Consider the following 13,387-nt stretch of genomic DNA (forward strand, 5'->3'; position numbering starts at 1 on the left):
CACTAATAAAACTGTTAAGTTTAAAATGTGAACTATAGTTTGAGAACCTTTGGTTTGTATATCTTCTTCGACTTCAAATCCTTGTTTATTATAGCAATGGTTTGGGGTGTGTTTGTGTTTTTTCTCATAGCAAAGCCACATCGGGCTATCTACTCAGCCCACCGCGGGGAATCGAACCCCTGACTTAGCGTTGTAAATCCGGAGACATACCGCTGTACTAGCGGGGTGCCTGGTTTGGGGTAGGATTGTTTGTTTGTTTTTAATTTCGCGCAAGGCTGCACGAGCGCTATCTGCGCTAGCCGTATCTAATTTAGCAGTGTAAGACTAGAGGGAAAGCAACTAGTCATCACCATCCACCGCCAACTCTTGGGCTACTCTTTTACCAACAAATAGTGAGATTGACCGTCACATTATAACGTTTCCAAGGCTGAAAGGACGAGCATGTTTGGTGTGACGAGGATTCAAACCCGCGACCCTCAGATTACGAGTCGAACGCCTTAACCCACCTGGCCATGTCGGGCCATTTTCAAAATATAATAAATATTAAGTGTGATTTTCTTATAGCAAAGCCGCATAAGGCTATCTGCTGTGTCCACCGAGGGGGATCGAACCCCTAATTTTAGTGTTGTAAATCTGAAGACTTACCGCTGTCGCAGCATGGGACTTCGGGTAGGAAGGCTCTCTGTCGTAATAATAGCATTCACTGTGGATTGGCTTTCAGTATAATTTTGGAGCTCGTTGCTGAATAAAACGTTATGTAATCAGTAAAAGGTATATTATTCTGTTTGACATTCTCCTGGGAATGGACTATTACTTATCTTCCTCCCATGACTCTACTTAGGTACTTTCAAATGTAAGACCTACTAAATACAGCATAATTATATCTTCGATGGTGACACGTCACTGAATAACCTAAACTTAACTCTCCATATAAATGGGACTGGCTTTCACATGCCTAATTTCTATTAATTTCAAAATGAAATACTTGCTTTGCAGCAATTAAGTATTAAATAATTGACAGGAAGTTTCACAGCACTTGTAATTAACTAGGATAGATGGCACTACTGAGGCCAAAAATCACCATTTAAGTTTTTAGTCTTAAATTAGTTAATGCATTGTGAAACCGTTAATACATCATATAATAAGCACGCGCCATCAGTGTGACCGGATGTATTTTTCTTGCACCATTCCAAGCTAGTTCATGATTAGAATTCCTAGTCTGTTCCGAAACTTTGTCACATATGAAGTAAGCACCCGTTGCGTCAGGGGGCGCCTGACGTTACGCTAAAAAAAAAGCATTGTGTGTGCTTCTAATGTCATCAAACGACCAAAACTTTCTCAAAGTTGTTCTGAAGATTGCTTTTAGAAAATGGACTTATACAGCGTTTGATTACAATTTTTTGGTTGTTTTAGAGTAAAGCCATATTGGGCTATTTGCTACGTCCTCCGCGGGGAATCGAACCCCAGATTTTAGTATTGTAAGCGTGTAAACTTACCAACATTACACCTAGGGACTTACTTTTTTATTTTTAATATTTCACAGAGCTTATTGCAAAGTTTAATAACTCTTGGTAACAGATACAGTTAATCACGTTTTTATATGATTACTCTATGGAAACTTTGTTTGTATATCTACGAATACACGAGGACTTTCTCTAACCCAAATTGTTCGAATTGTTTGTTTGTTTTATTCTCAAAACATATGACGTTATTTTGACTTTTTGCGTGTTTTGTTTTTTTCACAAAATATAGTCAGTAAAATGTAAACAAGAAACAGTTGCATCTCATCACATCTTATAAAATACTTTGCATCGGAACTCTTAAACATTGGCATCAGAGTATCCAGGCGTTAATAATATCATATACAATATTAGTGTATGGTAAGTAATACGTATTTTCAAAAGACCTTTGAAGGGAATCCCAGGCCTAGTTCAGCATTAGGAAGGCTAATTCACAGGGTTAAGAGAGGACCTCTGCCTCTCATTTCGTTTAGAGTTTTACAAAATTCTCTGTTTCTCTTACCCTCTGTAGTTTATTGGTTTGTCTGAGAGCTTATACCGATAACATTTGGTTGTCGATTCCTACTGTTGAAACAGAGCAGATGACTCATTTATTGTTCGTCATTGTTCTTAACAACAAACAAGAAAACTCTCTCTTTTCATTTATTTATCGCCCCCTAGTGGCTCAACTCGAGGACCTGTAAACCTAAAGTCTGTAGTTAAAGCCCTGCGCTAGATTTGGAACAGACAGCGCTTTATGTAATGAAGTTTGATATTTAAAAAAAATCTATTATTATCACCATTTCTTCATCTCTCAATCAGTCGTTCAGTATATTGTCCGATATCTATATCCAACGGCTTCTTCTGTGTCTCCTCACCAACATTTTATCGCATATTTCTTTCATTTATCTGTATATCATTTATTTCCCTTACGTATCTGTGATGTCATATAATATTTGTCTATGACGTCATTCAATATTTCCTAATACTTTCACGTACTTATCTGTCACTAATTTCTTCTAACGCTATTTTCGACTGTTTCTCAGTCACTAGTCTTAACTGTTAATAATTTCATCGATGTAACACTAATCATGTCTGTTTCACCTTCACATGTGTTACTAACGGTTTTTTCCTTTCATTTCACTCTTCACTTATCTGTCTATCACCAACAGTGTTAACTATTTCCCTATAACGTATAATAATTACGTGAGAATTTATGTGACGCTTATGAGATAAGGATCATTCCAGAAAACTACTACAGTCTCAAGCGTAGTCTAGCGGATGCACTAGGAACTAAAACATAAATATCGGTTTTATTATATTTGTCGAGTTTGTATTCAAAGAAAAGACAAATCAAAGAAGGAAGCTGGTCCTACATCCGTGTTTAATAATTATAGTAAATATACCTTGTGCTACAAGTTTTCTTTAAACGACGAACATCAAATATTACAGAAATTCAGTGAGGTTTTGTCATTGTTTACCCACAGTTTCACCAGTAAATGAAGCTTTCATGTGCGCTATGGTCCTATTATTTTTTGTTAACTGTTGAATGTGTTTCCTTACCACTCGGTTTTATTCTTGAAAATGTGTGTTATCTTTGTATTCGAGTATCCGTTTCATAGAGTCGTTTGTTATTGCTCATACGTCCCCCTGGTGGGACAAAAGTAAATAACATTTGCTGTTTACTATACCAGGATCAGGGAGTCGATTCTCTTTCCTAGACACACAACAGATATCCTGATATGGCTTTGCTGTAATTATGAAAGCCTTTTAGTGGCACAGCGTATGTGTGCAGACTTACAACACTAGAAACCGAGCTTCGATACCCATGAAGGTTAGAGCACAGATCGCTTATTGTATAGCTTTGTGCTTAACTGCAAACAAACAAATATTACAGACGGAGGGTAGAGTTGCTTAAAAGTGTTGAATTAATGGTTTGTTGTGCTATGTTTACCGAGGAAAATCTAATCATGATACGTATTATATAGAAGAAGCTGCAAAGACGGGAAGGTAGTTTAAATAAAAATACACTTTTGTATATTTGTCTGGAGTGCAAAGGTCGTTTTTCTTAACTTTTACCAATGCAACCACATCAAAACGAAACTGAATGCTGTCTAGCTCTTGGTTTAACTGATCATTTGTCAGAAGTCTCGGGGATTTCGTGAACGGCTAGGTTCCAGACTGAGAAAACATATAAAAGTCTTTCCAGTAATCATGACAAACTTTTTAAGGGTGAACTAGGTAGGCCTTACAGGTTAACTGAGTTATTGAGAGACTGTAGAATAGCGGGTGTTCTCGACTATGAGGTTTTTATTTGTTGATTCACTTTATTTGTTCTTGTTTTTTTCGCGCAAAGCAACACGCGAGATTACCTGCGCTGTCCATCACTAATTTAGTAGTGAAAGACTTGAGGAAAAACAAGTCATCACCACCCTCACACTGCGAGTCGAGCTCGCCATCTGATGAAGATGGGCTCGGAATGGCCAAGAGGTTAGGGCGCTTGACTCCTAATCTGAGAGTCGCGGGTTGAATTCCCATCACGCTAAACATGCTCGCCCTTTCAGCCATGGAGGCGTTATAATGTTACGGTCAATCCAACTATTCGTTGGTAAAAGAGTAGCCCAGGGTTTCGTAGTGGGTGGTGATGACTAGCTGCCTTTCCTCTAGTCTTATACTGCTAAATTAAGAATGGCTAGCGCAGATAGCCCTCGTACAGCTTTGCTCAAAATTAAAAACAAACAAGCTGATGAAGTTCAATATTTACATATTATAGTTTTTATTTGTCTTAATTGAATATGCTGTCTAGTATACTATATTTCCGCAGAACGGTGTCTTCAGAACCACCAAATAACAAAATTTTTATTCATAATAATGTCGTCACGGTCCAGGCTAATTAAAGCTTTTCGTTCCGCTAGTTATTAAGTTGGGATTCATCGAGTGTCCTTGAAATCAAGATAAAATGTTTTGAAGCTGTCTTTTCATGGTTATTTGTCATTTTATTATCACTGTGGCGAGGAAGAAAGAGACTTTGGCTTGTCTCCTGGGGCAGGGGGTGAAAAGCAGGATAAGTGTTTTCCACCCTCCCTTCCTCCATCGTCATTGTTCAGATTGGACTATGCATTGTTTTCTCTTTCCGACATTCCACTATGTAAAATTTTTGTATGAAATACACCAGGATCATTTTGTTGGTATTATTAGGGTTAGTAGGAAGAGTAGAGCTAGAACATTTCTCAAGGAGACTGACTACTTACTTCAGGAGCGAGAAAATCCTTTTTATACTATTACATTAGCGAGGAGTCTCATAATTTCCACTAATAAAAGAATCCACTAAATTACAGTTATATGTTTGACCAAAAGGTTTAGACTGTTCTTCATTTATTGACAAACACCATTTATTGTTGAATCTTAAGCCTAAACGTTCTACTTCTTTCTGAATAATCGCATTTTGTACGTTTCGAGGTAGTTTTCTACGGTTTTAGTGATGTTTCTTGTAAAGACCCTCATTATTGTTATTTCAACAATAAAAAGGCAGTTATATCCAAGATTGGGGAAATGTTTCTGACCATATATGTCACAAACCCTGCTGATGCACAACACATTACAGAGATACGTCACAAACCCTGCTGATGCATAACACATTACAGAGATACGTCACAAACCCTGCTGATACATAACACATTACAGAAATACGTCAGAAACCCTGCTGATACATAACACATTACAGAGATACGTCACAAACCCTGCTGATACATAACACATTACAGAGATATTATGTTGTAGAAATTTTTTGAACATTTCTGATACTATAATAAATTATATACACTACTGGTACCTTAGTTATTATAACTATAACGTGAATCAGGTTTCTGTACACTACTGGTACCTGAGCTGTTATAACTATCACGTGAATCAGGTTTCTATACACTACTGGTACCTGAGTTATTATAACTATAACGTGAATCAGGTTTCTGTACACTACTGGTACCTGAGCTATTATAACTGTAACGTGAATCAGGTTTCTGTACACTACTGGTACCTTAGTTATTATAACTATAACGTGAATCAGGTTTCTGTACACTACTGGTACCTGAGCTATTATAACTGTAACGTGAATCAGGTTTCTGTACACTACTGGTACCTGAGCTATTATAACTGTAACGTGAATCAGGTTTCTGTACACTACTGGTACCTGAGGTATTATAACTGTAACGTGAATCAGGTTTCTATATACTACTGGTACCTGAGCTATTATAACTATAACGTGAATTAGTTTTCTATATACTAGCAGTTCATTTGATTTTTCTTCGACGGCATTTTTTATTTGTCTGAGGTTTAAATGGGCTGCGCTAACAACTTAGTTAACTGTCTAACATTTGGCATTTTAACTACTCAGACTTCTACTCTTCTCTTCTTTGCTCTATGTCACAAACAAGAACTGTCCTCAGGCTTAACTTCAAGGTCGTGGGATGACTGTTGTTGATCGCCACATGCATTTTCACTCGTTTAAATAATTTCTTACTTAATTTCCATACTATCATAACGGCAACATCTAGTCCACAGTATCTAATAATCATTAAGTCACTTCGGCTAGTTTTCTTTTATTAGATAATGTCTTCTGCCTGCAAAGTTATTTCAATACATTTTAAGCCTAAATTAAAACCACTTAGAAATGGAATATCCCTTACTGGCCCAAGTAGAACGTCAATTGAATGTGATAGCTGACCAATGCTGTCAGAGAATAAACGTTACGAGGTGACGCTGTCCGCTGGAAAAAACAAACAAACAAAAACCAAAAATTATATTTGAAATTTAGATGCTTTCTTGTATCAGTTTTGCTTTTAGTTTTATAGAGAAAATAAAAGGTACTTTCGAAGCTAGTTAAGATGCTGATTGCTTGTTGAGGTAATTCATCTTGCGAGAAGGAGTAAGTTTGTTTGTTTTATTTTGAAGTTCGCGCAAAGCTACTCAAGGGCTATCTGTGCTAGCCGTCCCTAATTTAGCAGTGTAAGACTAGAGGGAAGGCAGCTAGTCATCACCACCCACTGCCAACTCTTGGGCTACTCTTTTACCAACGAATAGTTGGATTGACCGCACATTATAATGCCCCCCCCCCGGCTGAAAGGGTGAGCATGTTTTGTGCGACGGGGAATTCGAACTCGCGACCCTCAGATTACGAGTCGAACGCCTTAACCCACCTGGCCATGCCGGGCCGCGGGAAGAAGTAACGATCACTGTGTTCAGTTTTCAGTGTTGTGGTTGTAATGAATAGAGTTTTTGGTCGTTTTATGTGAAGTAACCATGTTTTATTTACATTGTTATTACGCTAACCCAGAAAACTCCGTAGAACACCCTCACTCAGAAAGTTCATTTAAATATTTTAATATTGTGTGAAAGAATGTAGTCTGAATGATAAAGGAAAACACTAAAGTAATAATCAGAAGCATTTATTAAATGTTTCGAAACCTTCATGAGTCTGTCGCCAGTAGCCTAGAGGTACAAAGCAAACGGGCAATATTTGTAAGTACAATAGAAACATGTACGCAAGAGCAAAAAGTCCACGTGCATGTTTTAACAAAACAAAATGATATAAGAAAAGACGAAATAAAAGTAAAATTAAGTTTAAATTAGGTGAATAAAGGTTATGGAATAGCCATTCCATATTACATAGCCAGGTGGTTAAAAACACGACTCGTAATATGAGGGTCGCGGGTTCGAATTCCCGTCGTGTCAAACGTGCTCGCCCTTTCAGCCGTGGGGCATTATAATGTGCGGTCAATCCAACTATTTGTTGGTAAAAGAGTAGCCAAGAGTTGGCAGTGGGTGGTGATGACTGTCCACTGTCATAATAATCCACTGTCTTCTTTAGATTTAGACTTATTTTAACTTAACTATTTCAGTTGTATTTCTCCCCCTCCTTCATTTTCTCAAGTTATACTCCGTATATTCAAACTGTTATCTTCTTATATAGATCTGTTATGATCACAAATAATGTTTGTTCGTTTTGTGCCTCTTGGTTGCTGAAGATTCCGAAACGTTGAAGAAATGTTTCTGTTATTATGTTAGGGTTTTGTTTCATTATTAATTGTATGTTTGTTTAGAATTAAGCACAAAGCTGCAGAATGGGTTATCTGTACTCTACCAACCACGGGTATCGAAACCCGATTTTTAGCGGCGTAAGTCCTCAGACATGCCGCTGTGCCATTTATTGGGGGGGGTGCTTTATCATTAAAGTGGTTTGGTTTTGAATTTCGCTCAAAGCTACTCGAGGGCTATCTGCTCTAGCTGTCCCTTATTTAGCAGTGTAAGACTAGAGGGAAGCAGCTAGTCATAACTACCCACCCCCAACTCTTAGGTTAGTCTTTTACCAACGAATAGTGGAATTGACCGTCACATTATAACGCCCCCACGGCTGAAAGGGCAAACATGTTTGGTGTGACGGGGATTCGAACCAGCGACCCTAAGATTACGAGTCGAGTGCCTTAACCACCTGGCCATGCCGGGCCTTATCATTAAAGTAGACTGAATATTCAACTGGAAGCCAAGAGTCTTGTTCGTCTAGAAATGACAGTAATAGTTGAGAGGTTAAATACAATAATATTAGAAACGTTGTGGTTGGGTACCAAACAACCCTTTCCAACCAATCAAGAAACATAATCGCCTTTTATGACACGACATGTTAGGTGAGTTTTAAACAGCCCCCAGCTAGTACAGCGGTATGTCTAGGGTTTTACAATGCTAAAATCAGGGGTTCGATTCCCCTCGGTGAACTCGGCAGATAGCCCACTGTGGTTTTCCTATAAGAAAACACACACACAGTTTTAAATAAAGTAATTTTTTGATGTACTATAAAATTTTAATTTGGTTTTAATTTCAAAACTGGAATCTGGTTTTTTCATTCTGGAACTTCATTATTTCATCAAATTTTGTTAAAATAATTTATATTTGTTTTGGGTCAAAGGTTCTAACTAATTAATGGTTCGTATAAAACTAATTAAACAAATGTGTTTTTATGTTTTACCGTGTTTTAATGTTTAATTGGTCGTTGCTGTGAACAAAGCTGCACAAAGGACTTATCTGTGCTCATCACGTGTATCGAAACCCGGTTTTGTAAGTTCCTTAGACATACCATTGAGTCATTAGGGGGTTAAAGTTTAACTGGTTTGTATGTTTATTATAAGCAAAAAGCTACACAGTGAGCAATCTATGCTATGCCTCGTACGGGTATCTTAACTCGGGTTTTAGCTTTATAATCCATAAGGTTTACCGTTGTTTTCCTAATGGGCCTAATGTTTCAACAAAAGAATGATAATAACACTAATTGTAGTATTATATTATTCTTGACAAAATTTGCCAAAATATAAAAAAATTATGTTGGTACTTCGTCTGTAGCGGACGACGAACGTCGGGATATTGGATTGTTATTTTTGATATACTGTCTCTTCCTCCCGTCTATAGTGGATCTATAGTGAATCGAGCGCATTATGGATAGCCATCATAAATCATCGAATGGTGGTTAGTTATGAGATAGATACGTCGTTCAAAAGTTTGTGATAAAAGAAATATTTGTTTTTTATTGAGGGTAGTTAATAAAGCCAGTGTATTCTCGAAGTCTATTGCTTCACACGTGCTAGAAGTGATTAGAGTCGGTTTTTTTTTGGGTTTTTTTAAATGTTTACCGCCCTAAGTGGCTCAGAAGTAAGCCCGGAGATACATAGCGTTAAGATCGAGTTTTAATATCCCATTGTGTAGCTTTGTGCTTAACAGTAAACAAATCTTACCGATTAAGTAATTAAAGTCGTTCCTACCATGTGACGGCACAGTGGTATGTCTACGGACTTACAACGCTAAAAACCGGGTTTCGATACCCGTGGTGAGCAGAGCACAGATAGCTTTGTGTAGCTTTGTACTTAATTTAAAACAACAAGTCTATCCACGTAGCCTTAATTCTTTGTTCTACATTGTCGTTGGAAACGTTAGGTCAACACCAAAGCAGCGCGTGCTGTTAACCCATCACACAAGTGTTGTTTTTTTTCGAGGTTGGTTTATTGACACGTTTAGGTTCACGTGGCGACTTTTAGGTTAGTGTGTCGGTCGTTGTTCTGTTTCTGAAACGCTGAAAGGACGAGTCTGTCTGCCCTTGCTGCGAGGTAGGTGGGTATTCGAGTGTTTTAAGGCAACTCCCTACACTTTCGTTTAACCTGACTGACCGACTGTTTGGCGTTATATTCACGTTATTCATTAAGGTAATAAGTTTTAACAGTTAAAATGACAACAACACTATATTATAAACGCACACAAAAACATTTTAAATTTTTTTATTTCACACGAAAGCACGTGTTTTGGTGTAAAATACGTATATGTATGTAAGACTAAAGTGGACCCGAGAAGGTGTCGAAGCTCGTTTCCTTGGCTTTGTGCTAACGTTTTGTTCCAACAGCGCCTCTTTTTCCCCCTTTAATTTTTTTACAATATTACGTTATGAATATACAACAAAAGCACCTTAAAGTTGTTAACTAATTCAAAGACATAAGGTTGTGTTATTATCCTAATAGGGGCTGAGCGTGGTCCAGCGTTCAGGTCCCGTAACGGTGGATGCGTTAAAAGGGTGACAGTCGAGTCCCACTGCTCTGTCAGAGTTAGCGGTTCATTAATGGCTGTCGTCTAGTCTCTTGATTCAAAATAAACCTTTGTATCTTTGCGCGAATTTCTGAAGTACAATTTTCAGTTAATAAAACCGACATCAGATTGTTTCATGAACACAAAAATATTTTACATTTTCTAACAAGCAAAAGAAAATTTAAAAAATAAGATTATAACATAGACACAAAGAAATGGTAAATTGTTTAATCAGGAAAAAAAAAACCCATAAAATTATGTCATGAAACAAATACTCATTTTAAAATTTTGATGAAGTATATTCACAATCTGTTCCTGCAAAATGAAAAGTTAGAGTTTTAAAAGCCCCTTTGAGAAAGGTAACCCTGAGACTTCGGCATACGCACCCCCCAGTGGTACAGCGGCATGCCTGTGGACTCGCATCGCTAGAAACCAGGTTTCGATACCCGTAATTGGCAAAGCACAAATAGCCCCTCGTTTAGATTCGTGCTTGATTCCAAACGAACAAGGCCCTGCATGGCCAGGTGGTTGGGGCACTCGAGGGTTGCGGATTTAAATCTCCGTTACACCAAACATGCTCGCCCTTTCGGCGGTGGTGGTGGGAGCGTCATAATGTTACGATCAATTGGTAAAAGAGTAGCCCAAGAGTTGGCGGTGAGTAGTGATAGCTAGATGTCTTCCCTCTACTCTTATACTGTTAAATTAGGGATGGCTAGCGCAGATAGCCCTCGTGTAGCTTTGCGCGAAATTCAAAACAAGGAAACGACCAGTCGGCAGACGCTGCTAGGGATACACTCCGTACTGTTGTAGTCAAACCGATCCCAATCAAAACGTCTGTTTTCTTTTATTTATTGAACAACTTAGGGAATCAAACATCAGTACTGGCTTCAAATAATGATGAATTGATTACTTCTGACTTATTCTATAATCTGAGAGTGTGTGACATATCCTGGTAGTTAGCTAGGCCATTCTACTCGCAATCGGAGGGTTCCAGATTCGAATCCCGTCCACAGTAAATTCGCCTTTTCAGCGACGGTAAATCCCACTGTACATTGATAAAACGTAGCTCAAGAGTTGGCGGTGGACGTTGTTGATTAGCTATCTCCCCTCTGGTCTATTACTTCAGTTCAAAATAAACAAACTCTATTGACTAGAGCTATGAAGCAATTAAAAATACATATATATAATTCATACAACAGTACAGATAGCTTCTCATTGTTAATAAAAACAACTAAAGGACATTTTATCGCTGTCATTCCACGCACCACGCGCTTATTTTCAGGCACAAATACCATACAATCAAATTCCAAAATATCTAAAACCAGGTTAAAAATAAAAGTCACTCTATTCCGATAATGCCGGCCATACAATAACACTAATCGACATTACCCTCGAAAGGAAAATAGGGGAAAAACACAAAACTACAAATATCTATAATAATAACAATCAAGGAAGGCGGAAAAGGTGTAGTTTAACTGCACCTGACCCTCCCAGGTCAACACAAGACCCGATTATGATCCGAGCTGAATCAGGTTCTGTGCTCTTGGTGGTCACAGTTGAGATACGGACTTTAACCCTGTAGTCTTCATTTTACATTTATATATTCTGTAAATATAGTATTTTAACTAAGGTCTCAAGCTTTATATTACTTAGGCTAAATTACTCAACATTTCTGAGTTAAAAGTTACTTCCAACGTTTGCCGATATACACGCTTTTAGTTTCGTTCCACCAATGGTCACTAGGTGTTGTCGTTTGTTACTAAACACAGAGCTACACAAAGGGCTATGTGTACTTTGCTCATCACGGGTATCGAGACCCAGTTTCTAGTAGTAGAAGGCTGCTGCGCCACTGGGGGCGCCACTGGATGTTTTCAGAAATCAGATAAATCAGTATGATTGAGAGTCACTGAAGCCATTTTTTTAAATTTATTTTGTGTCTTAAAGATCCCAGATATGAAACGCATTTATTAAAAGGAAGATAAAGGCATATTTTGAAATATACAACGACTGATAGAATGTGAAAACAACAACAACAAATTGTTCGCAGTTTTGTTTTTTTATAATAATTAAAATTGTATTAACGATTTCTCATTCTTTTTTATATGCAAAAACGGCTCGTTTGGGTTGAGAAAATATTTTACATAGAAGAGCGAACAACGTTTCGACCTTCTTCAGTCATCGTCAGGTTCACATCTCGACATCACTGATTTCTCATTCTGTGGTTAAATCATTTGTTTGCCCAAAATATTGAGGACTTTTCCATCTGCTTCGGGTAATCTTTTACGTCCACTTACAGAGCCCTCTGATTTGAGTAAAAGATACATTTAGCAACTTTACTGTTGTTGTAGTCACCAATGTAACTAACTGCCAAGTCTCAGAACAACTGGATTAATATCAAAGATTAGGCTTAAAGCCGGAGGGGTATCACCGCGCATGCGTGAGCTGTAAACAAAAAGCATGTGGTGAAAAGTGATACTAGATTCGTTTATAAAATTTGAGGTCGCAAAGATAAGCACGCGAATGTATTATAATGACCCTTCGATACCCTTATGATATAGTTTATATAAATGTTTTCAACATGCAATGAACAGATTTAAGCCTCGTTAGGCCTAACAGTTTTTATCAATATGGAACAACCAGTGAATAGTGTTTGCTTAACCCATTTTCCAATATACTTCGAAGACGTAAAGCGTACCATACAAAAGTTTCTTATTCATAAAAGGCTTATTTGGAAAATAATCATCTTCCTTACCGTAAATATTATAATTTGTAAACACTCAGGAAGAGGGGGGAACAGACAGGTAATATTCAGCGATCAGTAATATGTTGAACAGAAATATGAAATGACATTCACTAATACAATATTATATAATTTCTGATGTTATTTCCAAAACCTCGAAATAGAAAGTAGGCTGTTTACAAATGAGATGTTGGATGTTATTACACGTAATGAAAGTGTTTTCATTCCTTCATAAAACATGGCCAGGTGGGTTAATGCACTCGACTCGTAATCCGAGGATCGCGGGTTCAAACCCGCGTGACACCAAACATGCTTGCCCTTTCAGCCGTGAAGGCGTTATAATGTGACGGTCAATCCCACTATTCGTTGGTAAAAGAGTAACCCAAGAGTTGGCGGTGGGTGGTGATGACTAGCTGCCTTCCCTCTAGTCTTACACTGCTAAATTAGGGACGGCTAACACAGATAGCCCTCGAGTAGCTTTGTGCGAAATTCAAAAACAAACCTTCATTATAAAAAAAAAGATATTTCGTCA

Source organism: Tachypleus tridentatus, chromosome 9 (assembly GCF_004210375.1).
Source record: "Tachypleus tridentatus isolate NWPU-2018 chromosome 9, ASM421037v1, whole genome shotgun sequence".
Lineage (NCBI taxonomy): Eukaryota > Metazoa > Arthropoda > Merostomata > Xiphosura > Limulidae > Tachypleus > Tachypleus tridentatus.